Here is a 6,921-nt window from a genome sequence, read left to right as displayed (position 1 = left end):
TTGTTAGGATTAGTTTATGTCAAAAGCTGCTGTTCTCTTTCTTGTAGCCACTGACCTCCATTGCAGATTGAGGCCAGGTTTGAGAATTTCTTTTCTTAACAGAAAACATTAAAAATTCGCAGGTATTAAGATCCAGCTTATCTGTTACTTAAACTCTGCTTGAGTTCTGATCTTTCACTGCTAGAATATGTTTCTGACTCAATATTGCCCATCGTGTTGCCTGTGTTACTGACAAATTGAAGGGACTACTTACAACCTTACCTTCAAGAGCTTCCCCTCACCTGACCACCTGAATTCATGAGCCATTCCTTCTCTGACTTTCCATGTCTTCATGTTTATTTACAGCACGATAAAAAGGATTTACAACGAAGAAATGAGTAGCCTAAAGTACACGGAGAAGTATTTTAACAGGAGTGACCACAACAGTGGTTCATATTTCCTATGCCTGTTTTCTTTCCTGAGGTAAGGAGAATTTATAAGCTGTTAACTTTGTATGCTCTGCATGAACTGTTGTAAAGTTTCAGATGCATATTGAATTTAGTTTTTTTTTTTGTTTAACTACCAAAGATTATTAAGAGAGAGGAAAAATTATCCAGAAGTATTTATTTCAAGAGCAACTTTTATTTAATGAAAATACCATTAGCAATAGTTCAGTATATAAAGGTAATAACTTATTTAATATAGCCATTTGTCATTTATAGACACCACCCCATTAACCTGAGTAATCAACTCTGTTTCCCTTCAGTTTCATTTAGTCAGGTTTAAGGGTAATCACAGATTTTTCTATGGTTTGTGTTCGTAAAATAGTTTCTTGCAATCTGCTTTATGTGCATTTACACATATGAAAAAAGTCAAAATATATTAGAGAGCCTTTATTCTTAATATTAACTATGTGAAATTTAATTTCCTACCCATCAAAATATTTTTTCTCTCAATTATCAATTAGTTTCTCTTGTTCTCCTTGTAATATACTCCTGAATTACTTTCCTATCTGCTCTAAATTTCTATGAAACTATTCATTATGTGTTACAGAACCATTCTTAATCCAGATCTATAATGGCTTGTTTAAAAAGCAATTTATTATAAAAAATTTAAGACTTTTATGCTTCAAAGTACACTACTAAGAAAGTTAAAAGACAACCCAATGAATGGGAGAAAATAGGTGTAAATCATAAATCTGATGGACTTGTATTCAGAATGTTTGTTTACTTATTTATTTTAATTGATTTTTTTTGAGAGAGAAAGGGAAGGAGAGAGAGAGTAAAAGAAACATCTATATGAGAGCAAAACATCAATAGACTGCCTCATGCATACTAGCATGTGCCCTGACTAGTGCATGGGAAGACACCCAACCACCTGAGTCACACTGGCCAAGATGCCAGATTGTATAAAGAGCTCTTACACTTAATAATAAAAAGACAAATAACCTTGCCCTGGCTGACACTCTCAGTGGTTAGAGCAGCAGCCCAAGCACCAAAGGGTTTTGGATTTGATTTTCAGTCAAAGGCATGTACCGGAGTTGAAGCCTCAATCCCTGGCCCCAGTCAGGGTATGCGAGGGAGGCAACCAATCACTGTGTCTTTCTCACATGAGTGTTCCTCTCTCTCCCCCTCACTCTACTCCCTCATCTGTGGAAAAAATCTCCTGGGGTAAGGATTAACAAAAAATAAAATAAAATAAAACAAACAAACAAACAAAACAAAACAAAACATATATATTTTTATGTTCTGAAATTAGATAATGGTACATTACTCTGAGTATACATAAAGTTACTACACTTTAAATATGCAAAGTGTCCCTTTGTGAGTTCAACCAGGAGACATAGAGTTCGATTGTTTACTATGATGTTCATGACCACCAGGGGGAGGCACAGAATGAAGGAAGGCCCCTAGGGATCCTATCTGTGTACCGGGCCTCTAATAAATAAATAAAAAGACAACCCAATTAAAAATGGGCAAGAGATTTAAAGAGACATTTCTTCAAAGAAGATATACAAATGACCAATAAACATACAAAAAGATGCTCAGCATTATTAGTTATTAAGAAAATACAAATCAAAACCACAATGAATTACCACACCACTCCACACCCACTAGGATGGATGATTATAATGAAAAAGACAGACAATAACAAGTGTTGGTGAGGATTTGGAGAAATTGGAACCCTCATATATTGCTGGTAGGATGGTAAAATGGTGCAGAAATTTGGAAAATCATATGGCAGTTCCTCAAGTAGTTAAATATAGAGCTATTTTGGGAGTTAGCAATTTCACTTCTAATTATAAATCTAAGAGAATTAAAAACACGTTTACAAAAAACCTGTATACAAGTGCTTATAATAGTAAAAAGAGTGGAAACAGTCCACATACCTGTCAACTAAGGAATGGTGTCCTCCTATATAATAAAAGCCTAATATGCTAAGTGACTGGTCATCCAGTTGTCTATTCAACCAATCAAAGAGTAATATGATAATGATATGCTAAGACCGCTCAACTGCTTATTATAACATGCACTGATCACCAGGGGGTAGACACTCTGATCAGTAGGTTAGCTTGCTGCTGAGTTCTGACTGGCTGTGACTGAGCAAGATGGGCCAGACATGCCCTCGAGCCCTCGTGCAGTCCCTCCCCAGTTGGCCAACCTCCCGAGTCCCTCCCCAGCCTCGATTGTGCACAGGTGAGGTCCCTCAGCTTAGCCTGTGCTCTCTCATGATCTTGGACCCCTCAGGTGATGTTGGAGAGCTGGTTTAGGCCCAATCCCGCAGACCAGGCCGAGGGACCTCACTGGTGCACAATTTCGTACACTGGGCCTCTAGTATCCAAATAATAGAATATTGCTATTGGGTCCTATTATAGACTGAATGTTTGTGTTTCCACCAAATTCATATGTTCAAGCCCTCACCCCTCGTCTGATGATATTAGGAGGTAATTGGGTTTAGGTAAGGTCACAATAGTGAAGCCCCCATGATGGGATCAGTGCCCTTATAAGAAAAGGAAAGACACTAGAGTAGGGGTGTCGAACTCAATCAGAGAAGGGACCAAAATCTAAAATCCAGCCTAAATCGAGGGCCGAATGGTTTACTGAACAGTCATAAACTGTCATTGTGATGGAAACGCAGCGGAGTGCAGTGATGACAGCGCGGTGCGGGCCACATTGCAAGGCCTGGCGGGACAGATTTGGCCCGCGGGCCTTGTGTTTGACACATGTGCACTAGAGCTTCCTCTCTCTATGGAGGATACAATGAGAAAGTGGAATTTATAAGCCAGGAAGAGGTCCCTCACCAAGAATCAAATCTGCCAGCACTTTGATCTTGTCAGGGGCTGGGAGAAGACAAAAGAATAAGGAGTGACTGCAAATGGGTATGGAGTTTGTTTTGGGGATGATAATAATGTTCTGAAATTAGATAATGGTACATTACTCTGAGTATACATAAAGTTACTACACTTTAAAAAGATGAATTGAATAATTTGTAAGTTATAAAGTATCTCAACATAAAAGTAATTAGATTTATTATCTATTTAGAATCTTATTTAACAAAACTCTTAATTCTAGAAATATATTCATTATCAATATAAGAAGTACATAGAGCCTGACCAGTGTAGCTCAATACAGGAGGTTACAGATTTGATTCCCAATCAGGGCACATAACGGGTTTCCGGCTCCATCTTCAGTAATGGCATTCAGGAGGCAGTTGATAAATGTTTCTTTTTCATCGGTGTTTCTATCTCTTTCTTTCCCTCTTCCTTTCTCTATCTGAAATGAATAAAAACATATTTTTAAAATATGTAGAAAAATATCAATAGTCAGCAATGATTAGTCATATCCAAATTCACAGTTCACTCTCAAATATTTCCCCCATGATTTACACATTTGCTTCCCCTAAAGTACTGTTCTCTGCATTGAAACAATTGCTTCTAGAGAGCTCTCTACATGTGCTTGAAGAGGTGAAAGATACAATTAAAGTAATAGCTCATCATTTGCCAGTGACTGGGGGTAGAGTCAAAATTAGCACTCATTTTTATTGTTGCAACCAATTTGTTTCCAAACGATCAAAGAGATTTAAAAAAGAAACCAAGTGTAAGTTATCGTCCAAAGATAACTGCAGTCTCTGTCTCAAAACTTTTAAAAGGGAAGGCATTTTAGGAGCTTTAGGTTCCAGTTAAACTTACCGATTATAAAATTTGTCACAATTCCTTAGAAAGTGTAGATAAGAATTCCACTGATGATGAATCTATGATGAATCATGGAAGAAGTAAAAATGAATCTGTGAAAAGATGCTTAACTTTACCGACAGTTAAGGAAGTGTATAACAACAAGAAATCGTTCTTCCTCCTTTCAGATTGGGAAATATTTAAAAGATTGGTAATATCCAGTGTGGAAGAGAGTGTTTGGAAATAAGCACTCTCATCTTATTGGGAGAATAAAAAGTTACAATTGGGGGCCACTGCGGGTTGTGGGGAAGCTTAGGGACACGCTGGGAAGGTTTGGGCGCGGGAGCGAAGTGGGGGGGGGAGGACTGTGGCTCTTTCAGAAGCTCAGGGAAGCAGCTCAGATACTAACACAGTTGTTATTTAAAACCAGGTGGATTTGAGAGCTAAGGCAGCTCCACCTTTGGGGGAGCTGGTGGCTACACGCAGTCCCCCGGAGGCTTTGGATCGCGGACACCGTCTCAGGCCAAGAGGATATCAAGAGCCCGAGCCCAGCATATTGTACCCTGTACCATATCTCAGCTGCTTTCTGCCACTCTGGTTGATGAAGTGTTCAGAATTGGAAGTGTTGACATATCACAGGTCACTATTGTGGGGATAATCAGACATGCAAAGAAGGCTCCAACCAACATTGTTTACAAAATAGATGACATGACAGCTGCACCCATGGATGTTCACCAGTGGGTTGACACAGATGATGCCAGTGGTAAAAACACTGTGGTTCCTCCAGAAACGTATGTGAAAGTGGCTGGCCATTTGAGATCTTTTCAGAACAAAAAAGCCTGGTGGCCTTTAAGATCATGTCCCTGGAGGATGTGAATGAGTTCACTGCACATATTCTGGAAGTAGTGAATGCACACATGATGCTGACCAAAGCTAACAGCCAGCCCTCAGCAGGGAGAGCACCTATCAGCAATCCAGGAATGGGTGAAGCAGGGAGCTTTGGTGGGAAAAGCCTCATAACAACAAATGGCCTCACTGTGGCCCAAAACCAGGTGCTGAATTTAATTAAGGCTTGCCCAAGACCTGAAGGATTGAACTTTCACAATCTCAAGAACCAGCTTCAACACATGCCTTTAGCCTCAATCAAGCAAGCTGTGGATTTTCTAAGCAATGAGGGACACATCTATTCCACTGTGGATGATGATCATTTTAAATCCACAGATGCAGAATAACTGGATCTAATTGGTATGCAACATATTTTCCAGCTGGACCTATTTTCTCAGTCTGTTGTGTCCAGCTGTGCATATGTTTTGAACAGTTGACTTCTAGAAATTAGGTTTCATCCCTAAAATGTCTCAATTGACATCATTTTGAAATTTACTGCTCGTCTATTATTTTGAAATTCAAAGTGAGACAGGCAACTCCTAGGGATGTGAGCCAAAGTGGAATTTCTTAAGTTACAAATTAGGTAGTTATAATACCATCTGGATAGATAGAAGTGGAGAGCGATGCTGCCAATAGTTGGGCAATATTAATACTCAGGAATCTCTATTCCTAAAATATTACCTATTGAGTACGATTAGGGTCTGTCAGCAGAGAGTTAGCCAAGAAATCTAACTTCTGCCTGGTTTTGTTCCCATTTTTTGGTTATGTGGTGTTACTTTCAGAATTGCACTTTTCAACTTGTCATGGCTGCTGCCAAGTGTTTTGGTAAATACGAAGTTCTAGAGTGGTGGCCTCGTGTGGCAGAGGAGAGCAATGTCACCGTGTTTTGTACAAAGTAAGTACATCCATGTGTTTAGTAAAACAGTTATATTATTGTAGTAACAAAAAAAAAAGTTACGATTGGTTTGGGTGGTGATTTTCAATGTTGATTATTTAATTTTAAATATGTATACCCTTTGACTCACTAAGTCCATTTCAAAAGAATCTATTTTTTTTTTTTAATTTCCTTTATCGTCTAACTAGTAACCCTGCACACGAATCTGTGTGTCAGTAGCTCTCTGCATGGTCTGGCTGCTCTGTGCCCACTGCCCAGAGGCTTTCCGCGGCCCAGAGGCCCATCCATGGCCAGGTGTGGAATACTTGCCTCGTTGCCACAACAATGAAGCAGGCATTCTGCCAGGCCACTCACGCTATCTGCTCTCAGTGACCACCCCGCTGGGACTGGGGGACTCCAGCAGGGCTGAGAGGACTGAGTGCCACCATCTTGTGGCTATGGGCACTGCCATCTTTTGTGATGTAGTGGTGGTTAATTTGCATATTACCCTTTTATTAGATAGGAAGTTTTACATATGTCTCCTTTTTCCCCAATTGACTCCCCCCGCCCCCTTAGCCATTCCCATCCCAGGCAAGCCCCCAGTTTCTTTGTCCATTGTTTATGTTAATATCCATGCATAAAAGTCCTTTGGTTGTTCTCTTTTTTCTTTTCTTTTTTAATTTAATAAATCTTTATTTTTCAGATTATTACAATTGTTTGTCCTTTTCCCCCACATAGCTCCCCTCCACCTGGTTTCCACTCCACCCTCTGCCCTTACCTCGCCCCCACACTCATCCATAGGTGTACGATTTCTGTCCAGTCTCTTCTCGCACCTCCACACCCCTTTCCCCCTGAGAATTATCAGTCCATTCCCTTTCTATGCCCCTGATTCTATCGGGTCTAGTAATAATTAATGTCATTTCTAACATTCGTTTAAAATCTTGCTTGGCGTTGACTTGTATTGACATAACCTTCAAACACGTAGTATCTACAGAATGTGTGAAGTGCAATT

At 39.7% G+C, this 6,921-nt stretch overlaps 1 pseudogene; it reads left to right on the top strand.

Moving 5' to 3' along the window:
* The first annotated feature begins 4,596 nt into the window (after positions 1-4,596).
* LOC118710659 lies at positions 4,597-5,973 on the top strand (annotated as a pseudogene).
* The last annotated feature ends 948 nt before the right edge of the window (positions 5,974-6,921 follow it).

The sequence above is a fragment of the Pipistrellus kuhlii genome, unplaced genomic scaffold (genome assembly GCF_014108245.1).
Source record: "Pipistrellus kuhlii isolate mPipKuh1 unplaced genomic scaffold, mPipKuh1.p scaffold_m20_p_8, whole genome shotgun sequence".
Taxonomy (NCBI): Eukaryota; Metazoa; Chordata; class Mammalia; order Chiroptera; family Vespertilionidae; genus Pipistrellus; species Pipistrellus kuhlii.
The sequence above is the reverse complement of the archived record's forward strand: the minus strand, read 5'-3'. Positions and strand labels throughout refer to the sequence as shown.